Genomic DNA, 26,410 nt, shown 5'->3' with positions numbered 1-26,410 from the left:
GATGCTAAGGTCAGAGAATGTGGCTAAATAGACTTTGGAAACCATTGGTATGGCATCCACCCCTCAGAAGTTCATATTTCACATTTGCATGATATAGGTTCTGAGAAAGTCTCATGCTGTGCTGCTGCTGTTGCTACTGCTAAGTCACTTCAGTCGTGTCCGACTCTGTGCGACCCCATAGATGGCAGCCCACCAGGCTCCTCCATCCCTGGGACTCTCCAGGCAAGAACACTGGAGTGGGTTGCCATTTCCTTCTCCAGTGCATGAAAGTGAAAAGTGAAAGTGAAGTCGCTCAGTCATGTCCAACTCTTAGCGACCCCATGGACTGCAGCCTACCAGGCTCCTCCGTCCGTGGGATTTTCCAGGCAAGAGTACTGGAGTGGCGTGCCATTGCCTTCTCCAGAGAAAGTCTCATAGCTAAAGCCAAAACCAAAATCTATTTCTTTGTACCTAGCATTCACATCTTTTAATACATTTGACATACATGCTTATATTTCTGGATAATTGATCTATGAATTCTATTACTACTTTAGAGAACAGTGCATTAATCTGAATTTCCTCTAGATTTTAAGTTTGCTGAATTCTGTGGACCCTGTGAAAAATATCTGAAATTTATAAATATGTGGAAAAGTGAATTTTCCATTCAGAGTTGTCTTGAGTTTGTTACTATATAGTCAGTATCTAATCAGGAGACAGAAATCTCACAGTGACTTAGGGTAAAGGGTAAATTTTAATATAAAGAACCTCATTATAAAAGGGGTTTGAAATAATTACATACTGACAGTAAGGAGCATGTGTGTGTACTAAGTCAGTTGTGTCCAACCCTATGCAACCCTATGGACTGTAGTCTGCCAGACTCCTCTCTCCATGGGATTTTCCAGCAAAAAAAACTGGAGTGGGTTGCCAGTTCCTCCTCCAGGCAATCTTCCTGACCCAGGGATCAAACTCACAGCTCCTGCAGCTCCTGAATTGCAGTCAGTATCTTTACCACTAGCAACAGCTGGGAAGCCCAGCAATAAGTAGAGTGAATGCTAAAGAATACAGGAATTTCAAGTATAAAGACCAACTGGTGTCTCCAGGACTGAGACAGAAGACCCTCAGGGCTGAGATCCAGACTTTCTCAGAAAGGGCATGCTAGCAACTCACTAGATGACAGAGATATCTCTGTACTGCCATGCCAGGGGAAATTTCTGAAAATCCCTCTTCTAAAACTTGCTAGAAAGCCATCTTTGAAGGTCCTGAGAAAGACGGTTCACAAGTAGGTATCTCATTGGAGGCATTCAACTGTAAACCTACCCAAGGTTACTTTTATTTCATTTTCCTTCTCTGATTACCATGGCTACGACTTCCAAAACTATGTTGAATGAAAGTGGAGAGAATGGACACCTTTATCTTATCCCTGATCTTAGAGGAAGGAGATGCTTTCAGTTTTTCCACTGTTGAGAATGCTGTTTCCTGTGGACTTGTCATATGGCCTTTATTACACTGAAGTATGTTTCCTCTATGCCCACTTTCCAGAAATTTTTTTTATCATAAATGGATGCTGAATTTTGTCAAAAGCATTTTCTGCATCAACTGAGATAATCATATGGTTTTTATTCTTCAGTTTGTTAATACGGTTTATCACATTGATTGATTTACATATGTTGAAGAGTTCTTCCATTTCTGGGATAAACCTCACTTGATCAGGGTATATGATGAAGAGCAGCTGCTGAGGGAAGCTGCTGGCCACTGGGTGGGCTTGACCAGTATGCACCACAGGAGCCGGGTCCTGAGAAGCTATGCATGCTGTAGGGACCAGGTGCTGGGTACGTCAGTGCAAAATTAGATCCTGATAAGTGAGCACACCAGAGCCAAGAAGCAACTCTTCCTCCTGCAGTGCCTTCCCAGTTCCCTCTACTAACAGAACTGGGCACTGTGCCAGGCAGCGAAGAAGGAACATTCACAGAAGTCATCTCTATCATCATAGAGTAGGCAATGAAGGGTAGATGAAGAGCTGAAAGGCAGTAAATTGATAGCTGGCATCAGTGTCTTGCTTTGAGATGACATTCAGCTTTAAGGAATTCTTCTCAACAAGTAACTGATTTACTGTGAGCCAAGCATTGTTTTAGGCACTTTGGGTAATAAAAAAATAAGTGGCTCAGATTCACTGAGGTTCATAGTTGAGTAGGAAGAAAGATACTTGTACAACCAAGTATACTAATGTATATCCATATACATTTATTCCACAAACATTTCAGAAGTGTTATTTATGAATATGCCATTATGTTGCATGATGGGAACCACTGTAAGAAAGCACAATCAGAGAATAAAACAAATAAGTGAATAGATATAAACCAAGTACTGCTTAAGATTTAGATGTGATTCAATCCCGACTCCTAGAGTTTGTGTCACCACGGTCCCCTATGACTCTGAGTTCCCAATTCCAATGAATTTGATACGTTAATGGATCAGCTTGCTCCCTGCTCTATACGATACTAATCCAGGCATAATTCAGTCTCCCCACAATTATCATGTAAAGCTTCTTTATATGACAGACTTTTACAGGATATTGAAGATGAAGGACAGAACTGAAGAAACAGCATGCAAACACAAAGATGAAGGAACAACTTATTTCAGATAAACCATACAACATAAATGTGTATTTACATTGTGTAAAAACACAATATTTGTCAGATATTCTTCTACTAAAAGTCATTCTTTTGACCACATCAGCACCCAAATTTTTTTCAGTGACTTGCTCCACCCCATGTAGTCCCAGCCTTATACCATTTTCTGACTCACCTCCTCTTCTTTTTTGCCTTTCTTTCTCTCCACGCATCTAAAATTAGCCCGAGAGTCTCATGTTTTCTAGATATTTAGTCTGGGCCAACTGAGCTATCTCCAGCCCCAATTCACCCATGTGCCTCTAAGATTTGGATATTGATACCCATAAGTGGTTATCAGAAAACAACAAAAAAAGGCCATTCATGAAACAGAAGTCACCTGTTGATCTGTCACAGGTTGTGCTTCTTGATAAACAGATTCAGACAAAGTTTATCAAGTGGCATATTTGTTATAGAAGCCTTTGTGACCAACGCCTGTAGAAAGAGAAGGGAAGCAGGATCAGGCAGAGGGAGATGTACAGCTGAAATATGGTTTTGATAAACTCTACTCAGCACACAGGAAACTCTGGGTAGACAATATCCTATTACAACTGCCCCACACTGGACCATTACTCTTCCATCTCAATCAGCCATTGAAATGGGCGTCTCTGGGAAAAGCATGCCTTTGAGAAAGATGGGCCTGGTAAGGCAAGATCTATAGTTTTGGGCCCCTGGAGAAGGAGACGGCAGCCCACTCCAGTATTCTTGCCTAGAGAATCCCAGGGACGGAGGAGCCTCGCAGGCTGCAGTCCGTGGGGTCACAAGAGTCAGGCACAACTTAGCGACTAAATCACCACCACCATAGTTTCAGACACTGAAAGCTGTGTACTTACAGCATGTCCAGGAGTAAGGCAGTAAGTCCTTCTTTGAAGGAAGGTCTGTATGATGCATCAGCATTTCCCAAAGGACAGTCATATCCACTGAATGGTGGAGGGGTAACTCCTCCTGGATTCCTGAGAGGGAATTTAAAAGAGAGATGTTAGTGAGAAAACCTACAATTCTTGTCTAGGTAATTAGTCTTGGGGCCACAACTAATACTCATCTCCATCTTCCTTTCTCCAATCTGCATCCCCTTTTCCTTCAGCTACCATCTCTGTTGGAGAAGGAAAAGGCTACCCACTCCAGCATTCTGTCCTAGAGAATTCCATGGACTGTAGAGCCCTCTTATCTGCTGTCCCTGGATGCAAGAAACCTGAAGCTCCTGGGCACAAACCATAGCTCAATGTAAAACTCTTGTTTTTCCCACTTGTAGAAATGTTCCCACTTTACAAATTAGAATCCATACCATTGCAGAGTGTACAGTTGCAGGAAAAGGAAGCTTAAATTCTCCAAGTGGATCACTGGGAGTGATAGTTAAAGTGCCATGCCTGCCTACCCACTGGTTCCTAGATCCACGTGTTCATTTTACTGAGGAACATAAAAGTTTGTGATTCTAGGTGTGTACCTGGAAACCTTGAAAACAGGCCTTCAGCGTTTCTTTATCTCACTTGGGGTACAATCCAGGGTCTTTAAAATGTTCTCAATTTAGCTCTTTGTTATCTCTCTGACCTCACCTCCTTCCAATTACTCATTTACTAGTTTTCATATAAGAAGGTATAATTTGGAGTATAAATGCACACTAAAAGTAGAATCAACTGGACAGGAATATGGGGCAAAGATTGGGATAGAACTACATTGAAAGATTGAAGGAACTACATTGCTCCAGCCTTATCCTCTCGAGCCTGTATTAAACTCCTTGTTGAAGGCTCAGGATAAAAATATGAAACTAAGACTAATGTTGAGTTTTCAGCAGCTTTTGCCTGACTTTGACTTAGAATTATAACTTGTTAGAGCCTGAAGACACTTGTAGAAGGACAAAGTGATTTATGGAAGAATAGCATCTATTTTTTATTAAGGTGCCTTTCTACTAAAACCAAGGACAGCTATTTAACTTGGTTGATACTGAACAATTTAAGAAGTTCCACGTGTAACAGATTTTAGTCAAACAAAGGAAACCAGATGTCACAGCATGAGTGATATCATGGCTTCTTTTATCCCTTATATTGCTACCAAATCAACATGATACATTTTTACAGGCATTCATTTGCTCAATGTATTGTTTAAAACCTACTATGTTAGCCTCTAAAATGTGCACAGTACTATCAACACCACAAGTAGGTATGACAAAACACAGACCATTAACGAACTCAGAGTCTACAGGTAGCCACGTTAATTAGTGGCCAAACAATGTGATTAGTGCTAATGTAAGTAGTAGGAGAGTGATATACCCAGGGCTAGAGGAAAACATCAACAACAAAAAGATGAGCTAAAGAAGGCATGACATAGATGATGAGTAAAGAGCTTGGCCTGATGGATAAGTTGTTACTCTGCATGACTGGAATAAAAGGGATTCTCTTTTTGGCAGAGGAGTGTATATGTGTATATATAACTGATACATGATACAGTATGCTGTGTTGAGTAAGTAGAAAATAATGATCATAATAGCAGCAAGCTATTTTATAGTGTTTTATATCCATATGCTATTTGATACTCATCATATTCCTATGAAGAAGACACTACAGTTACATTTATTTTACAGATGAAGTGGATTAGTCTAGATCCTCTAAGAAGCAAAATATCAAGACAGAATTCAATATGTAAGAAGTTCATTACAGGAAATATCTGTGAGGGAAAAGGAAATGGATCAGTGAAGGTTGGTGGAGCTGCGCAGACCACAATGCAGGGCTAGCCTTTGTGAAGAAGAAAAGGAAGGAAGAAATACTGAGGGAAAGAGTTTAACACTGTAGTGAATCTGAGGATGTTCCGCAAAGCCAGTGGGATGTTTTCAGACCAGACATCACTTTCAGAGGAATGCTGTGTACCCCAGAAATATGCCTGCTTCAGAAGCCCTTCTGTTTTCAGTCACTTCTCAGTGGAGCCTGTGGAAAGCATGGTACTCTGTATTTCAGAGTGCAACACCCAGGCCCATCAGTCCATCTGAGCCCCATGCAGCTGGAGATCTGAAAGGCACACACTCGTGGTCGCCACAGAAAGAAATTGACAAACGGAGATAATTCCACTGAGGCCACAGAGATAAAAAGTGGCAGAATCTCAGACAGTTTGGTTTCAAACTCAAGCAACAGCACAGTACGTCCACAGTAGGAAAAAGTCATATTAGATTTCTATACGAAAATGGTCACTTCAATAACCAAGTGATAGGTGGCATAACACGATGAAAATAAATTTAAATAGGAAAGACCAGAAAGAAGTGTGGTGAAGTCAATCAGAAAACAAGTTTTGAAGATCTAATAAAAAGAGGTAGCAGTAAAGAGCAGGGGAATTTCAAAGATACTGAGTTAGTAGAATCCACAGGATTTGGTGACTGACAGTAGATGAAGAAGGAGAAGGAAGTGTGGAAAATGTCATAAATGTTTCTAGAGTTAGGAGATTGAGACTATCCACTAAGCTGAGAACAGTGCTGTGGCAAGAAGAGAGTGAATTCTTGCATTGGATTTATGGAGTTTGCAAAGTTACTATGTATCTAAGAATTTGCTAGGCACAGTGGGACCCTCTAAAGGAATATAAACTTGATTTTTTGTTTGATAGACTTTAATTATTTACCATTATTCTATATAACTTAACAGATAATACTGGAATGTAGGTATGTTTATAGAAGTAAGCACTTCATTGGTGTTGAGATGTACAATTAGTAACACTGTCTATCTCTTCCAAGGTCATATAGCTCATGAAACACAGGATCCACTGTAATAGATCATTGTAAATTGCACTGTAAAGTGTACTTGCCAGTGCTCTGTCCTCTGCACAAACTTTTCACTTTGAATGTAAGATGATAGAAAGTTTAAGATATGAGTAGATACATAATTTAAGCTTCAAACAAAAGACTTAGAGAGTTGTTTCATCCTGTGAGAATTACAACTTACATTGCATAATTTGTTTGCGTTTATAAGCTCTTGAACATATTTCAAAAGTGGATCTTCACAATAAACCTCTCACAGTCCGAGAATGTGCCCATTCTAAAAATTATTTTTATTAAGTCACTAAGTCATGGATGAGTCTTTGTGACCTCATGGACTGCAGCGAGCCAGGCTTCCCTGTTCTTCACTACCTCCTGGAATTTACTCATGTCCATTGAGTCAGTGTTGCCAATTCATCCTTTCCTTGTGTCTCAGACAATAAAGAATCTGCCTGAAATGCGGGAGACTCAGAATTGATCCCTGGGTCAGGAAGATCCCCTGGAGAAGGGAATGGCTATCCACTCTCTTGCCTGGATACCCACAGCATTCTTACCTGGAGAATTCCATGGACAGAGAAGTCTGGCAAGACACAGTCCATGGGGCTGCAAAGAATCGGACACAACTGAGCGACTCACACTTGCACTTTCATTTTAAAGATATGGACATAAAAATTCAGTGATGGAAGTGATTTACCCAAAGTCACAGAATCCTGGATGAGAAGTCAAGATACAATGCCAAGTCCTCTGGCTCCATGTTTAGAAGCTGAGTTATGGAAAATTCATGAGTTCAGAAGTGGAAAAATCATGGTTGTGCCCTATGAGGACTTATTCAGTGCCAGAAGGTAGGAATGACTAGAAGGCAGGAAAGGTCAAAGACACAAGTAGGTGAGTTGGGTGAAGGCTGATATTTCCTCATAATATACATACAAACTGAAAATATAATGTCACTGTCATCCTTACCTGAGGCAGCATGAAATCAAAGGACAGACCTATCTCAGCCTGCCATATTAAACCTGACAGGTGAGCCACATTGGCTTGACAGAACTGCAGTTCACAAGGCGGTTGTGTGATTTTTATAAGCCTATTTTCATACTGACTTGATGAATGATGAGGCTTTAGATTTAGCCACAGACATCAAAGCTCAACTTCATGGATTGAAGGGTAGGGGAAAAAAGAAACACAAACTCAAAGCAGTTATCAAAGGACAGTATCGATTTTTCCTCAAGAAATACACATCTTCATACATTTATATCTACTTAAAGCATGGTAAAAGAGGAAGGAAGAAGGTGGAGACAGTGAAAAGAGAGATAAAAAGGAGCAAACCCACAGTAATCGAGGTTGATTGGATTCCACTCCTGGGGAACAGACTCTCTTATATTAGAGCTCACCTTAATTGGAATGTTTGGGGACAAATCAAAATGTGCCAGAGTGAAATACAGAGATCAATAAAATACCTTGCATCAGAGCTGCTGAGGAATTCTTGAGTGTAAGAGAAGGAAGGTGGAGAGAGAAATGAAGATGAAACTCTGAAGGCAGGGGAAGAAAAGAAAACAAGAAAGAAAGGAGAGAGGGAGGCAGGAGAGGAAGGAAGGAATAAAGAATTGAGAACTACCCGTGGCAGGTGTGAGTGAAGGAGCTTTTAAATAAGAGTACTATTTAACCATTGGCATTCAGCTGTGAGTTCTGCTCTCCTCTTGCACAGCTCCACATGTCTGCCATTGAACTCAAATCTCCTGTAAAATTCTCCTCCACACGAATGCCTTCTGTAAATGGTACTTTGGGAAAATCTAAGCAAAGAAGCAATGTTCTATGACTGAGGCTAACTCGGACAAAGAAAGAAAACAGCTGTTGATCAGAGGGTACACAGATTCAGTTAAGCAAGATAAATAAGACCTAGAGATTTGCAAACACAAGGCCTGTAGTTAACAGCGCTGCATTGTATACATACAATTTTGCTGAGAGGGTAAATCTAATGGTGTGCTTTTATCATATGCTTCTGAATCAGTTCTAATGAGGTAGAAGAAACTGGAGCCTATTATACAGAGTGAAGTAAGTCAGAAAGAAAAACAGCAATACGATATATTAATGCATATATATGGAATTTGGAAAGATGGTAATGATGACCCTATATGCGAGACAGCGAAAGAGACACAGATGTAAAGAACAGACTTTTGGACTCTGTGGGAGAAGGCGAGGGTGGGATGATTTGTGAGAATAGCATTGAAACATGTATATTATCATATGTGAAACAGATTGCCAGTCCGGCTTCAATGCATGAGACAGGGCGCTCAGGGCTGGTGCACTAGGATGACCCTGAGGGATGGGATGGGGAGGGAGGTGGGAGGGATGTTCAGGATGGGGACACATGTACACCTGTGACTGATTCATGTGAATGTATGGCAAAAAAAAACACTGCAATATTGTAAAGTAATTAGCCTCCAATTAAAATAAATAAATTAATTTACAAAAAAATACTAAATGAAGAAGATGGGAGAAAATATTTGAAGGTATTGGATATGTTTATGGCACAGAATGTGGTGATAATTTCATGGGTGTGTATCTGTCTTCAAATACATCAGATTACGTACATTAAATAAGTACAGCTTTTTGTATGCCAAAAGTAATTTCTAAGAGGTTAAAAAGAATAGGGTACCAGTTGAGGGAGTTTCAGCAGGTGCTAGTGGTAAAGAATCCACCTGCCAATGCAGGAGGCTTAAGAGACTCAGGTTCAATCTCTGGGTCAGGAAGATTCCCCTGGAGGAAGATATGGCAACCCACTCCAGTATTCTTGCCTGGAGAATCTCATGGACAGAGGAGTTTTGCGGGCTACAGTCCATGGGATCGTAAAGAGTTGGACACGACTGAAGCGACAACACACACACCAGTTGAGAGATGACAATGAGCAATGAACAAAAGACTCTTGGACTTGACAAAATCCTGGGAATTGTATTAGACTTTCAGAGAAAAAAAGAATGACATCTGAGCAAGCCTGTTTTCTCTTAATAAATGATGGGGAGCCAACTGATGTCTGCTTGACTTGATCTTTGGTAATAAATTATTCCGTTTCTGTGGCATCTTCCTAACTGACTTTGTGGTAAGTAAGTAGTGGTTATTTAAACAAAAATATTCACTTGTTTCATTAAAACCTCCTATAAACAGACTATTGCCACTTCCTGGGATTCCCTGGTGACTCAGTGGTAAAGTGTTCACCTGCAATGCAGGATACATGAGTGTGGTCCCTGGGTCAGGCAGATCCTGTGAAGGAGGAAATGTCTACCTACTCCAGTATTCTTGCTGGGAAAATCCCATGGACAGAGAAGCCTGGTGGGCTATAGTCCATGGGGTTGCAGAGTTGGACATAACTGAGCACACATGCATTGCCACCTACTACATTTGTGACCCTGGACAACTAGTCAACCTTATTAAGCCTCCTTTTGTTTTTCTTTTGTAAGAGATATAATAATAGAATATTAATGCAAAAACTGGGGTTATAATAATTAGTATAATATTGTCCAAGGGGTCACAAAGAGTCAGACACAGCTTAGTGACTAAACAACCATCACCTATAACACTGCCATGGAGCTGTGTTGGTCTCAGGCCATCAATAATCAGTGCTGTGCCTGGACCAGCCCTTGTGGCTCTTATCATGATAGGAAGACATCCTTCAGCAATAAGCATTAGGACATTTGGGGAAAATAAGGGTTTATTGCTTACAGAACCTTGAAGTTACATAGCACACCTGCGTCCACACGGTGAGAGCACATGGAGAGACAGAGAGAGGGAGCACACATATGGGCCTAGGGTTCTGCTTTTATTGAGGTCAAGGGTGAGGATGTAGGGTTTTGGAGGCTTACTCTATTGGTGAACTTAAAACATAAGAGCTGGAGTTTCAAGATGAAGGAGAGAGAAAATTGGAGCCCAAATGATCAGTTATTGGAGCCAACAAGACCTCTAAAGCAAAGGAAACTGCAGACGCAAAGAGTGGCTGGTGGTGTGTTATTCTAGATGGCTCTTTGAAGAATCTGACTTGACAATTAAAACTTAAGTCAGGCACTTGCTTTACAAAAAGAAAAGTCAACTGTCAGCACTTAAAATGTGGGCTCATAGGCCAGGCATTGGCATAGAGAAGTACAATAAGGCCCTTATATATGAACCTTCAAGTTGTAAACATTCAAAGATGCCAACACATGCTCTATCAACGTCAGGCATGAGTGAGATTGCAGCTTGCCCTCCATCTCCTATTGCTGAAGATCCTTCTACCATCTCCCACCTCCAGTCAGTAACTCTTCTTGCCTGTTCACTCGATACCAGCCTGTGTATGCCAGCTCTTGTACTGTGCTATTGTACTTTTCAAGGTACTGTACTGTAAGATTAAAAAGCTTTTATTTATTTTTGTGCTTGTTTGTTTTATACACATTATTTGTAAAAAAAAAAATAATATATATATATGTGTGTGTGTGTGTGTATATATATATAAACCAGCCATTACAGTACATGACTCAATAGCCAGCTGTGTTATTTGAGTGCCTAGGCTAACTGTTGAACTTCCAAACTAGGCTCTTGGAACAAATCTCATTCATATGTAGCAGACTTACTCTCTATATGTATATCCTTAAAGTCACAGAATGGCAGCAGAGCAAAAGCCATAAAGAATATTTAAAGCAAACATTGACCTTATATATAAGGCAACTGAGGTCCAGGAACAAAAAGCAATTTATCAAAAGCCACACAGATAAGGCAAGGCTAAGAGTAGAACCCACTTCTCCTGTCGCATGAGCCAGTGCTCACTCTCAAAACTCGTGATGCTTTCTGTTTCCTTTCTCACAAACTCCGTGAGTTGAACTAAGGCATCTAGCATTCCTTAGAGGAATTGCCAAACCAAAGCTATTTTTGAGGAATCAAAAGCCAATTAAAAGTTGTTCTTTTAAAACTAGGTGATGTGTGATCTTCTATAAACTTGACAGCATCTTTGTTTCTCAAGTCTTAGATCTAAAATCATGTAAGAAAAACAAGAACAGGATGGTCAAAGGAAGTAAGGCATTAGTTCTTGACATGTGACTCAATTTGAGATTTAAAGCAATTCAAGGCCTAGGAAATTTCCAACTTCCTTTTATCAGATACTTACAGAGAAATGGAATCTGTCTCTGTTTGGAAGGCTTATGATTTCTCCTGAGGCAAGCTGAAATAAAGATTGCAGACTTCTTAACACGATATACAAAAGCTGGAGAAAGAGAGACTCAGGAATTTTCTCTGCTCAACTCCTTATTCTACTCAGATCTGGCTTTTCAGTTGCTGAGGAAGAAAAAACAAAAGGTGCAAACTACCCAACTTCTGTATAGTGAATGATTCATTAAATCCAATGAGTTAACCAAACTCTGTGAAGATTCCAGGAAACACAATTCTTACCATTTAGTTATTTGTGTGATTATCAATATTCTTTTGATACTTTTGGTACTTTTTGATGCTTTCAAACTATGGTGTTGGAGACACTTGAGAGTCCCTTGGACTGCAAGATCAAGCCAGTCCATCCAAAAAGAAATCAGTCCTGAATATTCATTGGAAGGACTGATGCTGAAGCTGAAACTTCAATACTTTGGCCACCTGATGCAAAGAACTGACTCATTTAAAAAGACCCTAATGCTGGGAAAGTTTGATTGTGGGAGGAAAAGGGGATGACAGAGGATGAGATGATTGGATGTCATCACAGACTCGATGGACATGAGTTTGAGTAAGCTCCAGGAGTTGGTGATGGACAGGGAAGCCTGGTGTGCTGCAGTCCATGGGGTCTTAAAGAGTCAGACATGACTGAGTGACTGAGCTGAGGTATATGTATAGCTGACTTGGGCTTCCCAGGTAGCACTGGTGGTAAAGAACCTGCCTGTCAATGCAGGAGACATAAGACATATGGGTTTGATCCCTGGTTGGAAAGATCCCCTGGAGGAGGACATGGAAACCCACTCCAGTGTTCTTGCCTGGAGAATACAAGGACAGAGGAATCTGGCAGGCTACAGTCCATAGATCGCAGAGTCGGACATGACTGAAGCTACTTAGCAGGCACACACACATAAATATTCTACTGTGTGATTATGACTTGCCATTTAAAACTTGTTTATTATTTGCAACCTCCCATCTCCTTTCAAATAGAAAGTATGAAGTCTATGAATCAACACAGGTTGTAGGTATTTGTCATGGATCTTTATGTGGAAAGGCAGATCCTTTAAAGGTGTCCATGTTGTTTTAGAACAGGTTTCCTATTCTGTTCCCTGTATCACAATTATTTGCTCATCTAAGATCACCCAGTGAGGTTAAGAGAATAAACTAGCATCTCCGTGTGTGATGTGTCTTCCATTTTGTTGTTGTTACTGTTGTTCAGTCACTAAATCATGTCTGACTCTTTGTGACCCCGTGGACTGCAGCACACCAGGCTCTTCTGTCCTTCACTCACTCCCCAAGTTTGGACAAATTAATGCCCATTAAGTCAATGATGCTTTCTAACCATCTCACCCTCTGCTTCCCCCTTCTCCTCTTGCCCTCAGTTTTCCCCCAGCAACAGGGTCTTTTCTAAGTCTGTTCTTGGCATCAGGTGGCCAAAGTATTGGAGCTTCAGCTTCAGCGTCAGTTCATCCAATGAATGTTCAGAGTTCATTTCCTTTAGGATGGACTGGTTGGATCTCCTTGCAGCCCAAGTGACTCTCAAGAGTCTTCTCCAACACCACAGTTCAAAAACATCAACTCTTTGGTGTTCAGCTTTCTTTATGGTCCAACTCTTATATCTGTGTATGAATACTGGAAAAAAACAAAGCTTTGACTATACAGACCTCTGTCAACAAAGTGATATCTCTGGTTTTTAATATACTGTCTAGGTTTGTCATAACTTTCTTTCCAAGAAGCAAGCGTCTTTTAATTTCACAGCTGGAGTCACTGTCTGGAATGATTTTGAAGCCCAGAAAAGAAAATCTGTCCCTGCTTCCACTTTTTCCCCTTCTATTTGCCTTGAAGTGATGGGATAAGATGCCTTGATCTTATTTTTTTCATGTTGACATCCTCCCTTAAAAATGTGAAATTGAGATTTCCCAGGCTATCCAAATGTCTTAGCATCACACAGCACAGTTTCGGGAACCACGTTTACCAATCTCACATTATGCTCCCCAACATCTAGGCTTTTCCCCTAGTGTTCACCTGTTTGCTTCAGCTGTACTTAAAAACTTAAATTCCCCCTCAAACATGTCATTAAGTGATGTGTCTCTGTGCCTTTGCTGATGCTGGACACTATCTGAGATTCCCTTCTTTCCATTTCTACATTTATTCATCTAAATAAAGGACTTTCTCTTCAGTGAACTCTTCTTTGATTTTAAAAGCAGTTCTAATAGCTGCTTCCTTTTGCACTGTCCTGTTATTTCATGAGTTTGCCCATGTCTGCATTTATAGGATTCTGCATGGTCCCATCCGCCTACCCCATCCCCTGCTCACACACTCATATGGTATCCTCACTGACGTCAAGGTTCCTATCCTATTGGTCTCTGTCCCTCTATTGTATTACATGCTGTTGGGGCAGATTAGACATTTGTAAAAAGGTAAGAGAATGATTCTGGGTCTTATCCTGGAGGAGGTTGTAGTGGGGGAAAGATAGCATTGTAAAGCCCCAAAGGAATATTAAGAGAGAAACCTAGAAGAAAGGAAAGAGGATCAAAAGAGAAATGATGTAATGATAGGAATGAGCCCAACTCCCCAAATGAACAGTATCAAAGAAGTTAATAGAGAGAGCGGACACCAGGGAGATGGCAATGACCTGGAGAAAACAGCAGTGCAAGAGTTCCAGTAGGTGCACTCTTGAAGGGCAAGTGTTCTGAGCCCCAGCAGAGAAGCCAATAAACAGTTCCTCAATATTAGGTCTATCCAGCTGCAGCTTAATTCCCTGGGTATGCCTCATAATCCACCAGCTATGAAGGTGGGGGGAAATGAGGAAAGATGAGGAAGAAGGAGTGTGGGAGAAGAGAAGGCAGGACAAAAGAAGACAGAAGAAAGTGCAAGAAAAGAGAGAAGGAGGAAATGAAAAAACAAAAAAAGATGAGGAGAAGAAAATCTCATCAATATATAAACCTGATTCTGATGAAGCTTTCTCTGCTAGAATCATTTTCACTTTTATTTAATTGAAACATCCACATATTTCAATATTCAAAAGAAATGGCCATATGGAGGTAAAAACAATCTGCCCGCAAATATTTAAATATGTATTTCTAGTTATCCTACCCTTTCACTGTTGTAAGGTCAAATCCCTCTTCTTCTCCCTTCACTCTTAGTAGATAACACTTTCTTCTACTTTACAAAGAAATTTAAAAAACACAAAACTGAAAATATTTGACATTTCCGCTATTAACTCCTAACTTCCCTTAAGAAATATTTCTGGCAACATTAGCGGGAGGAGTTTCAGTAGAGCAGTCAACATGAGGGAACCAAAGCTGAACTGCCTTTAGGAGTGTTTCGAGAAAAACATTTTCACCCAAAATATTTTAGGATAAATCAACAAATGAGCAATGAAGACATGAAGTATAGAAAAAAAGGGGAAAAATGTAATAGTATCTCTCTCTTCCCTGTTGTAGGCAGAAAGAAAAATGGGTACAGGTTGAAGTGGGCTTGTCGGCTTGTTTCGGTCCTCATCCTGCTTGGCCTCTTTGGTAGCATTAGAAAGTGGCCGTGTCTTCCATCTCCAAACACTCTGTTTTTGTTGTTGTTTTTTTCTGATTTCTCATTTTGGTCTTAACTCTCTACCTTTATTTGCCCAGTCATCAAATGTTGGAGTTTCTGGGGATCAAGCAAAGACTCTTCTAGTCTTTCAACACTTATTCACTAGACAACTGTGTTTCTTTTCTCAGTGGTCCTCTCTTCAGATATCCTGATCACCCAGTTGATGACTGGACATCTTTCCTTGGATTTCTACAGATGCTCAGAATCTCTGAGTCTTCTTGCTGTCATTTAGGATACAGTCTAAGCTCTAGCTTGCATAACTGGGCTCAGCCCTTCCCTTCCTCCTCATCTGGTGCCATTCACACTCTTGGTCCAGACCCTGTTTTCACTCCAGTTCTCCAAAGGTGCCACGAGTTTTCTTGTGCATTTCCCATTGCCTGGAACCCTCTTCTCATCCCATCAGTGAGCTTCTTGGCTTCTGCTCATGCATCAGTTCCTAAGAGATGCTTTCTTTGACTCGCTGGAGGGAGGTAAGCTTCCTGTCTTACATTCCCTGTCTTACATTCCTTAGCATATTTCTGCATGACACACTTACACATTTCTGACTATGTTTCAAACTCTATATTCTTTATGCAAACTATAAATTCCACAGAAAAGATGCTCCTGGGTGACTTACTGCGAAGTCCCCAGGCCCTTGTGTTGGTAGACACTAGAATCCACACACTCATGTTGCTCTGAGGTAGAACCTACATAAGTAACACTCTGGCCTCTCTCGTGCCCATTCACCTTTCTATTCCCATGCATATTCTGTAGGGAACAGGGAAGAGACCTGGCTACATGAGATATTTGGGAGAATAATTGGGAGAAATACCACTATCCTGCTTTGGGAATTTGGGACAGACTAAATGCAGTTTTTAACTTATATGCAGAGTACATCATGAGAAACGCTGGGCTGGAAGAAGCACAAGCTGGAATCAAGATTGCCAGGAGAATATATCAATAACCTCAGATATACAGATGACACCACCCTTATGGCAGAGTGAGGAGGAACTAAAAAGCCTCTTGATGAAAGTGAAAGTGGAGAGTGGAAAAGTTGGCTTAAAGCTCAACATTCAGAAAACAAAGATCATGGCATCTGGTCCCATCACTTCATGGGAAATAGATGGGGAAACAGTGGAAACAGTGTCAGACTTTATCTTTTTGGGCTCCAAAATCACTGCAGATGGTGACTTCAGCCATGAAATTAAAAGACACTTACTCCTTGGAAGAAAAGTTATGACCAACCTAGATAGCATATTGAAAAGCAGAGACATTACTTTGCCAACAAAGGTCCATTTAGTCAAGGCTATGGGTCTTCCAGTGATCATGTAGGGATGTGAGAGTTGGACTGTGAAGAAAGCTGAGCACCAAAGAATTGATGCTTTTGAACTGTGGTATTGGAGAAGACTCTTGAGAGTCCCTTGGACTGCAAGGAAATCCAACCAGTCCATTCTAAAGGAGATCTGCCCTGAGTGTTCTTTGGAAGGAATGATGATAAAGCTGAAACTCCAATACTTTGGCCACCTCATGTGAAGAGTTGACTCATTGGAAAAGACTCTGATGTTGGGAGGGATTGGGGGCAGGAGGAGAAGGGGACGACAGAGTATGAGATGGCTGGATGGCATCACCAACTCGATGGACATGAGTTTGAGTGAACTCCAGGAGTTGGTGATGGACAGGGAGGCCTGGCATGCTGTGATTCATGGGGTTGCAAACAGTCGGACACGACTGAGTGACTAAACTGAATTGAACTGAAATGTAGCATCTTCCAACAGCTTCAACGGGCTATACTTATCTTCATCTCATCTTCTTTAATCTACATCTTAACTAATTTCAAGCTCAGGCAGAGAATGGGAATTTTATTTATTCAACACTCCAAAACAGCAAAATAACCCAGTTTTGGCCCACAGTAGCTATGTACTTTAATAAACTTATAAAAGAATTTGCTAATGAATTAAATTTGAGGTTGTGAAATATTGGGAGAATCAAAGAGGACTTTAGAATAAAAGAATAATATAAACAAGTATGATATAGAGGAAGTAGAGAAGGCAGAGCTTAACTAGAACTAGAAAAGAAGGTAAATTATGCTAGAATATTTACTGCAGATTATTTTATTATTTTTCAAAGCAGCCCTCAGTAGAAAGTAAACAAAAGGAGACATAATTAAAATACTGGTCAACATGAATTTTTTTTTAAAGGTGGGGAAAGGATCCATTTTTTCAAAATAGATTATCAAGGGGCAGAGCTCTAGATAAAAATCAGAAATCATAGAGTTTCAATGACTTAAAGACCATGTTGTACATTTTTCTTATTGAAAGATGAGAAAAGAGATTCTCAAGGCACAACACTAGCTGAGGCAAATCTGAGACTATGGTCAGGTCCTTTGACACTCAGCTCAAAGCCATTTTGTTCCCTCACACTGACTTCATTAAAATGTGAGGAACCGAAAGTTCAAAAAGAAGGATATACCAGGAGACTGGGAAAACCAGATGAATGATGTAAAATGCAGCATGGGATGAGAGAGCTGCATTAAGGAAATGAAAGGACTCATTTCTAATTCATAGATGTTTTATTTTATTCAGCATTTAGTATCTGTGATTTAATGGTGGTTTGACACATAGAACAGGAAAGTAGAAAATAATGAAAATACGATGCTGGAAAGATCATCCATCAATCTGAAATATAGAGTCCTGGCAGGTCTACACTCAGGATCAAAAGTCTTTGTTTGGAACAGCCCAGTATGTTCAACCAAATACCAATATTTCATAGTCCTTTCATCTAAATTACAAAAAGAAATGTCATCTGCCCATAACATGCACCCTATTGTGGTCTGCCTTCCAAAGAAAAAATAAAGCAGCCAAAAGTCAAAGGAATCATCATGTTATTTGGGGGAAACATTGATCTTTTTTCATTTTCCAAAAGAAGCAACAGAGTGAGAGCTAAGTGAGAATGAGGTTTATTTGAAAGTCAAACTGACTTCATCAATCACATCCTTTGGTACATCTATTTGTTCATGTTGTCAGATAACAATATGGAGCCATTAAAATAGCAGAGGACTTATATTTTTTCTGGGTTTAGTTTGACTGTACTGCATGAACAGTGTATTAAAAGCTTATAACACACCACACACATGATCTTGGGCTTTGTGTTCATATGGTTCTTGTTATCAAATAGAATGTGGTGTTTGGGGAAGAACCTGAACACAGGTGCACTAAATACTGCCATTAAGAGCTTATTCAAATAAGCACAGAACCAGGCAAGCTTCCCAGATGGCTCAGCGGGTAAAGAATCGCCTGGCAATGTAGGAGACACAGGAGATGTGGGTTTGATCCCTGGGCCAGGAAGATCGCCTCAAGCAGGAAATGGCAACCCCCTCTAGTAGTCTTACCTGGGAAATACCATGGTCAGAGGAGCCTGCTGAGCTATGGGAGACAGAGGTGAACAAGACTTTTAGCGACTGAGCACACACAGATAGAGCCAGGAAGAGAACATTGGTTAATAAGGATTGTTAAAATTTTTTAATGAACTGCTATTATCTGCCAGATATTTCTCTTAAGATTTTTACATAGATTTCCTCATTTAATCTTTATTACAATCTTTTGAAGATTGCTTTTCAGGAGTGGAAATTCTGGGGGCAGTGATGGGGTAAATAACTTTACCCAATTTCCAGAGCTATGGAGATACTTATTATATCCGGAGAACTTCATAAACATGACTTTGAATTTACTCAACACTCTGTAATGACGTGTATGGGAAAAGAATCTAAAAATGAGTGGATATATGTTATATATGTGTATAGCTGATTCACTTCACTGTACAGAAGACAGTAACAAAACATTGTAAATCAGACTCCAACATAAATAAGTAAATATATATGACTTTGTTTACACAGAAGTTATACAAAATAAATGATGTTTTATCTTACCTAAAATAGAGCTGTATTATATGTGTCTTAGTTATGTAACTTCTGAGGGCTTGTAGAAGCTAGAAAATTAGAAATTTCTGGGGAGTAATATATACACTTTTCCCTAAACCACCCATGTGCAGCAAAGAGAAATTTCATGATGGAGGTGATATTGAACTTAGCCCATGAATTTTGAAAAGGCAATTGATGAAGAGAGGAGGAAAGATCATAGGAAAGCAGAAACATCTGAGGAGTAGCAGGAAGGCTGCTGTGGCTCCTGTCGGGTCAGAGATGAGCTTGACAAAGTAAGCAGTAACCGATTGGCAAAGGTCTTGAACGTAAGGCTAAGGAGCAGGAACAATTGCAGAGTTCTGAAGGCTCTAATTTGTCCTGAATTGATGACCGGCTAGTTCTAAATTGAACCCAGGCTTCCCATTGTTCCGAATAGACCTACTCTTGGCAATGCTTCAATCCAAGTACCTCTTAGAAGTTCATTAAAAAAATCTCAAAAGCTTTTTTCAAACACCAAAAGGCCTCAGCACTCCATTTAAATGTAAATACTTTTGAGAGTTTAAATTCTAGGATTGAAGAATGAATGGGGGAAAGGGCTTGGAAATAGATGCTGTTTGGAAAAAAAGAGAAAAGGAAACATGATGAACAGTGTGGGATCTAGGGAACACTGGAAGGCATTTGCTGCTGCAGGTCTTCGCAAATCATCTGAGCATCACTGCAGTTCTCTCTAATGCTGATCATAAGTCAGGGAATTCAGAAGCCAACATCAGAGGGAAGCGTGCTGGACATCAAATACAAGAGAATGAAAACCACAGAGTGAAAGCTCAGCTGGGTTTGGGCAGCGCTATGCCTCCAGGTGGCTGTGTGTGTTAGAAATCTGCCAGGTCTGGATCTGTGATGAAGGGGTGATTGAACCGACTCTGGTCTACAGAGAAGCCCTGGTCCAGATGGTGCTCATGCCTACGTGGGGATGATCCTAATCTTTCTTCTGCTTCTGAGTAACATTCGTGTCAATGCATCCTTCAGCAGGAAGTCAGTTTAATAGAATATTATCTTGGAGACAAAGGAGATAATGGATGCTGAGTTTCTTTCTTTCTTTCTTTCTTTTTTTTTTCAATATTGCCACTTTGAAATCAGAGTGCAGAGAAACTAAAAAGGCAAGGCTAAAATGTAAACTTGCTATTGTTTATAATGAGGAAATATACACAATGAATACTTCTAATGCTTGCTCTTTCATCTCTAACACAAATTATGAGACATTTAACTTTTATTTTATTAAATTCTACAGTGTTTATAGAACATACAAGCAATATACAATTTTCTGCTTTTTATATAATGTTTTGGAGGAGGAAATGGCAACCCACTCCAATATTCTTGCCTGGAAAATGCTATGGATAGAGGAGCTTGGCAGGCTACAGTCCATGGGGTCTCAAAAGAGTCGGACATGACTGAGCAACTGAACAACAAACAATATAAGGTTTATGTTATGTTAAACACCCACATTGTTTATCTTATTCAAAAAGCTATAAAATATAGCTTTCTATCAGAAAATATAGAATTACTAACTACTTTTAGAAGATAAGAAATGAGCAATAAATAAAAATTCGTCTATAAACATAGCACCAAGAAATAATAGTTGTTAATATGTTCATTCACATTTTTCTAGACTTACACCATAGACATTAATTCACACACAACATTATTCACAAAACTGAAATCACGCCATAAGTAAATTGTGTGGAAAGATGTATATTTCTATAAAACAATGTAGGGTTTTGTAATATAACATACTATTATTTTGCACAGAACTGTACAAAAAAGATCTTAATGACCCTGATAACCACTATGGTGTGGTCACTCACCCAGAGCCAGACATCCTGAATTGTGAAGTCTAGAGGGACTGAAGAAGCACTGCTGTCAATAAACCTGGGGTGGGTGATGAAATTCCAGCAGAACTATTTCAAATCCTAAAAGATGACGCTATCAAAGTGCGACACTCAATGTGTCAGCAATTCTGGAAAACCTAGCAGTGGCCACAAGGCTGGAAAAGGTCAATCCTCATCCCAGTTCCCAAGAAGGGTAGTACTAAAGAATGTTCAAACCACTGGTCAGTTGCACTCATCTCCCATGCTAGTAAGGGATATTCAAAATCCTGCATGCTAGACTGCAGCATTACGTGAACCAAGAACTTACAGATGTCCAAGCTGGGTTTAGAAACAGCAGAGGAACCAGACATCAAATTGCCAACATATGCTGGATCATAGAGAAAGCAAGGGAATTCAAGAAAAAAACATCTGTTTCTGTTTCATTGACTACACTAAAGCCTTTGACTGTGTGGATCACAAAAATCTGTGGGAAACTCTTAAAGAAATGGGAATACCAGACCATCTTACCTGTCTCCTGAGAAACCTGTGTGCAGGTCAAGAAGCAACAGTTAGAACCTTGCATGGAACAATTGACTGGTTCAAAATTTAGAAAGGAGTATAACGAGGCTGTATATTGTCACCCTGTTTATTTAACTTATTCACAGAGCACATCATGAGAAATGACAGGCTGGATGAGGTCCAAGCTGGAATCAAGATTGCCAGGAGAAATATCAACAACCTCATATTGCAGATGATACCACTCTAATGGCAAAAAGTGAAGAGGAACTAAAGAGCCTCTTGTTGAGGGTGAAGGAGGAGAGTTCAAGACCTGGCTTAAAACTAAATATTAAAAAATCTAAGATCATAGTATCCAGTCCCATCACTTCATGGCAAATAGAAGGAGAAAAGATGGAAGTAGTGACAGATTTCCTCTCCTTGGGCTCTCAAATCACTGTGGGTAGTGACTGCAGTCAGGAAATTAGAAGACGTTTGTTTCTTGGTAGGAAAATTATGACAAACCTAGACAGTGTGTTAAAAAGCAAAGACATCACTTTGCCAACAAAGCTCTGTTAGTCAAGGCTGTGGTCCTCCCAGTGGTCATGTCTGGTTGTGAGAGCTGCGCCATAAAGAAGGAAGAGCACCAAAGAATTGATGCTTTCCAACTCTGGTGCTGGAGAAGACTCCTGAGAGTCCCTTGGACTGCAAGGAGATCCAACCAGTTCATCCTGAAGGAAATCAGTCCTGAATACTCATTGGAAGGACTGATGCTGAAACTCCAATACTTTGGCCACCTGATGCGAACAGCTGACACATTGGAAACCACTCTGATGCTGAGAAAGATTGAAGACAGAAGGAGAAGAGGGTGACAGAGGATGACATGAGTCAATGGCAATACTGGTGCAATTGACTGTAACTTGGGCAAACTCTGGGAGATGGTGAGGGACAGGCTGGCATGGCGTGCTGCAGTCCATGAAGTTGACAAGAGTTGTACATGACTTGGAGACTGAACAACAACAACATACTATTTTTGTTTAGTATTAAAAAAATTTTTTTAGTATCTAAAAATAAACCTCTATTAGAAATGGATTTGAGGCTTTCCAGGTGGTTCTAGTGGTAAAGAACCCACCTGCCAATGCAGGAGACATGAGAGACATGGATTGGATCCCTGGGTCAGGAAGATCCCCTGGAGGAGGGCATGGCAACCCACTCCAGTATTCTTGCCTGGAGAATCCCATGGACAGAGGTGCCTGGTGGGCTACAGTGGGATCGCAAAGAGTGGACACTTGCTCACTTTTGAACTTCATATCAATATCCCTCATTCCCAACAGTCTCTGAGTTGGGAGCTAGAAAGAGTCTACACTCAGAAATTAGACAAGGGTCTGGAAAAGGATGAGGAAATCTGCCATCTTTTTAAAACTGAAAATTTGAAAAGCCAGAATTTTTGCATTGAGTCAGAATGTCCCTGCAAACAATATGGTTTCATGTAAGAAGCACCCAGCCTTGTGACGCAGCACTGTACGGGGGACACGGCAAACACGGGAAAAAGTCTGAACTTCCGCAGAAAAGTACCTGGTCTTTATGTCCAGGTCACTTAACATCCTTGATCTGAATTTTAAGACCTTATTTTACATATTTCTGAAGTACACAAACAAAAAATTTTGTAAAGAAGTAATAATGCTTCCAATAATCCTATAATGCAAAGAGAACCACATTCCGCATGTTGATGTTTTTATGTACATCTAAATATTCAAAATGGGAATAATATGAATACTGTCTTATTTTCTTCTGTTATAGGTTTTTTGGTCTTTATTCTTTTTTGAGGGCTTCCCTGGCTGGTAAAGAACCTGCCTGCCATTGCTGGAGACACATTAGACATGGGTTCAAACCCTGGGTCACAAAGATCTCCTGCAAGAGCAAATGCAACCCACTCGAATAGTCTATTCTGGAAAATTCCATGGACAGAGGAGCCTGGTGGGCTACAGTCCATGGAGTCACAAAGATGGATATTACTGAGCACACATGTGCACACACACACACACACACACACACACACACACACACACACATTCTCTTTGAAAAAGCATGCATTGTTTTTATCCTGTCTATACAATATCATTTGTTGAATCGTTCCTCAACTGTTAAATGCATAAGTTTGTTACCACCATTAATTATTGTAAAAAAAAATTTTTGATGAATATAACAGATGCATCTTTGTCTCAAGTCCAAACTAATCCAAGATAGATTCCAAGAGTCCTTACAGACTTAAAAAGTAACTGTTAGTAAAGGTATTCATAAATACTGGCAAATTATTTTTTTTAAATATTGCTGAATTTTACATTCTTACTGGTCATGATTAAGGAATGTCTCAATACACACCTTCAGTGTGAATGTCAATTTTTTTTCAAACTGCTACTTTGAGTGAAAAATATGACATTTTCTGATTGTTACACTTATTTGATTGTTAGTAATATTGAATATTTATTTTATATATTTACTGGACATTTGCATTTCTCCTGCTGTGAATTTTTTGTTTATATACTTTGTTCATTTATCAATCTTGTTGTTAGAATTTTAATATAATTTCACAAAGTGTGAAGGGCTTCTCTGATAGCTCAGTTGGTAAAGAATCCACCTGCAATGCAGGAAACCCAGGTTAGATTACTTGGTTGGGTAGATTTGCTGGAGAAGAGATAGGCTACCCACTCCAGTATTCTTGGGCTTCCCTTGTGGCTCAGCTGGTAAAAAATCTACTTGCAATGCGGGAGACCTGGGTTCGATCTCTGATTGGGAAGATCTCCTGGAGAAGAGAAAGGCTACTCACTCCAGTAGTCTGACCTGGAGAATTCCATGGACTGTATAGTCCATGGGGTCACAAAGAGTCTGACACAACTGAGTGACTTTCACTTTCAAAAATACTATGAATAATATGCGTGTGTGTGTGTGTTTGTGTGTGCACGTGCTCATTCACTTCAGTCCTGGGCTCCTCAGTCCATCGAATTCTTCAGACAGGAAAACTGGAATGAGTTTCCATGCCCCCCTCCAGTGGATCTTCACAATCCAGGGATCAAACCTGAGTCTCCTGTGTCTCCTGCATTGCAGGAGAATTCGTTACTGATGAGCCACCATCTGATAGTAATTGAGTAATTAAATAATTTTAGAAAATAACTTACACATGATAATGACAACTATTAATATGCCAGTTCATATTTTTAAAATCCTAGGCCATAAAAACACTCACTAACATACAATTCACTCACAGGCAACTCTACAAAGCTAGAATTATGCCACACACAAAAATATGTCTCCATCCATTGACTTTTCTTTTTTTTTTATCCATTGACTTTTAATCTCTATATGTCTTTATGGGGGGGAGGGTGGTTCTTGTAGACAAAATATGGTTGTATCTTGTTTGATCCACTCTATCTTTTAATTGATGCATTTAGACCATTGATGTTTGAACTGATTATTAATATGGTTGGATTAATATGTCATACTCATTACTATTTTTTTATTCATTGACCTTGTTCTTGTCTTTATCTTCCTATCTTTAGTAGCTTTAAGAGCATTTTTAATTCATTTTTTTCTCTTTTCTGAGCTTATGGGTTATACTTCTTTTCTAAGTGGTGTCCTAGAATTTGCAATATACATTTACATAGATTAAAAAACTAATTAATCCAAGAAAGAGATGAACATTTTTATTTGTGCAAAATTGAGGATTACAACCCAGGAACAGCCTCTCAGAAAGCTCTGAGAACTGTTTCCATATTAGAAGTCAAAGCGCAGCTATGTAAATTGTTGATACAGAGGGCTGTACGTTATGTTATGAAATATTGACAGTTTACACAATCCAGATCTGCACATGCAAATCGAGTAGTGAGTCATGGGTCATCATGGTCCCTTATAACATTAAGAGGAAGGCTATCTCCTAAGGAGTTATTTTGTTGATGCTAGGAGACTGATGCTCTTTATGTTTGAGCAGGTATTTCTGCCAATGGGGAGCTTAGGTCAATGCATGATTCATGTACACAATGCACAGTAGAGCCAGGATGGCAAAGGGCTGGAAGAATTTTGTAATGTTTAAATTTCCCTGACTTTCCTTAGAATATTCCCAGGTGGCTTAATGGTAAATAATCCTAATTAAACTTAAAAGCTTTTTCACAACAAAGGAAACTATAAGCAAGGTGAAAAAACAGCCTTCAGAATGGGAGAAAATAATAGCAAACAAAGCAACTGACAAAGAGTTAATCTCAAAAAATATATAAGCAATTCCTGCAGCTCAATTCCAGAAAAATAAACGACCCAATCAAAAAATGGGCCAAAGAACTAAACAGACATTTCTCCAAAGAAGACATACAGATGGCTAACAAACACAAGAAAAGATGCCCAACATCACTCATTATCAGAGAAATGCAAACCAAAAACCACAATGAGGTACCATTTCACGCCAGTCAGAACGGCTGCTATCCAAAAGTCTACAAGCAATAAATGCTGGAGAGGGTGTGAAGAAAAGGGAACCCTCTTACACTGTTTTTGGGAATGCAAACTACTACAGCCACTATGGAGAACAGTGTGGAGATTCCTTAAAAAACTGGAAATAGAACTGCCTTATGACCCAGCAATCCCACTGCTGGGCATACACACTGAAGAAACCAGAATTGAAAGAGACATGTGTACCCCCGTGTTCACAGCTGCACTGTTTATAATAGCCAGGACATGGAAGCAACCTAGATGTCCATCAGCAGACAAATAGATAAGAAAGCTGTGATATACATACACAATGGAGTATTACTAAGCCAAAAAAGAATACATTTGAATCAGTTCTAATGAGGTGGATGAAACTGGAGCCTATTATACAGAGTGAAGTAAGCCAGAAAGAAAAACACCAATACAGCAGCCGTGAAGAGATATCATACGTCCAAGGCAAGAGAAACCCAAGAAAGATGGTGGGTGTTGCAAGAGGGCATCAGAGGGCAGACACAATGAAACCATAGTCACAGAAAACTAGCTAATCGGATCATACGGACCA

General features: G+C 39.9%; 1 long non-coding RNA gene across 1 annotated transcript in view; it reads right to left on the bottom strand.

Moving 5' to 3' along the window:
* Positions 1-275: 275 nt before the first annotated feature.
* The window catches only part of LOC139183680 (uncharacterized), a 46,814-nt gene continuing 20,679 nt past the window's right edge, over positions 276-26,410 (bottom strand). Inside the window, exons 3-5 of the long non-coding RNA XR_011567275.1 lie at positions 3,479-3,598; positions 2,986-3,080; positions 276-2,285 (exon numbers count right to left, since the gene is read on the bottom strand). This is a non-coding gene — a long non-coding RNA (uncharacterized lncRNA). The remainder of the gene's footprint in view (positions 2,286-2,985; positions 3,081-3,478; positions 3,599-26,410) is intronic.

The sequence above is a fragment of the Bos indicus genome, chromosome 6 (assembly GCF_029378745.1).
Source record: "Bos indicus isolate NIAB-ARS_2022 breed Sahiwal x Tharparkar chromosome 6, NIAB-ARS_B.indTharparkar_mat_pri_1.0, whole genome shotgun sequence".
NCBI classification, from domain to species: domain Eukaryota; kingdom Metazoa; phylum Chordata; class Mammalia; order Artiodactyla; family Bovidae; genus Bos; species Bos indicus.
The sequence above is the reverse complement of the archived record's forward strand: the minus strand, read 5'-3'. Positions and strand labels throughout refer to the sequence as shown.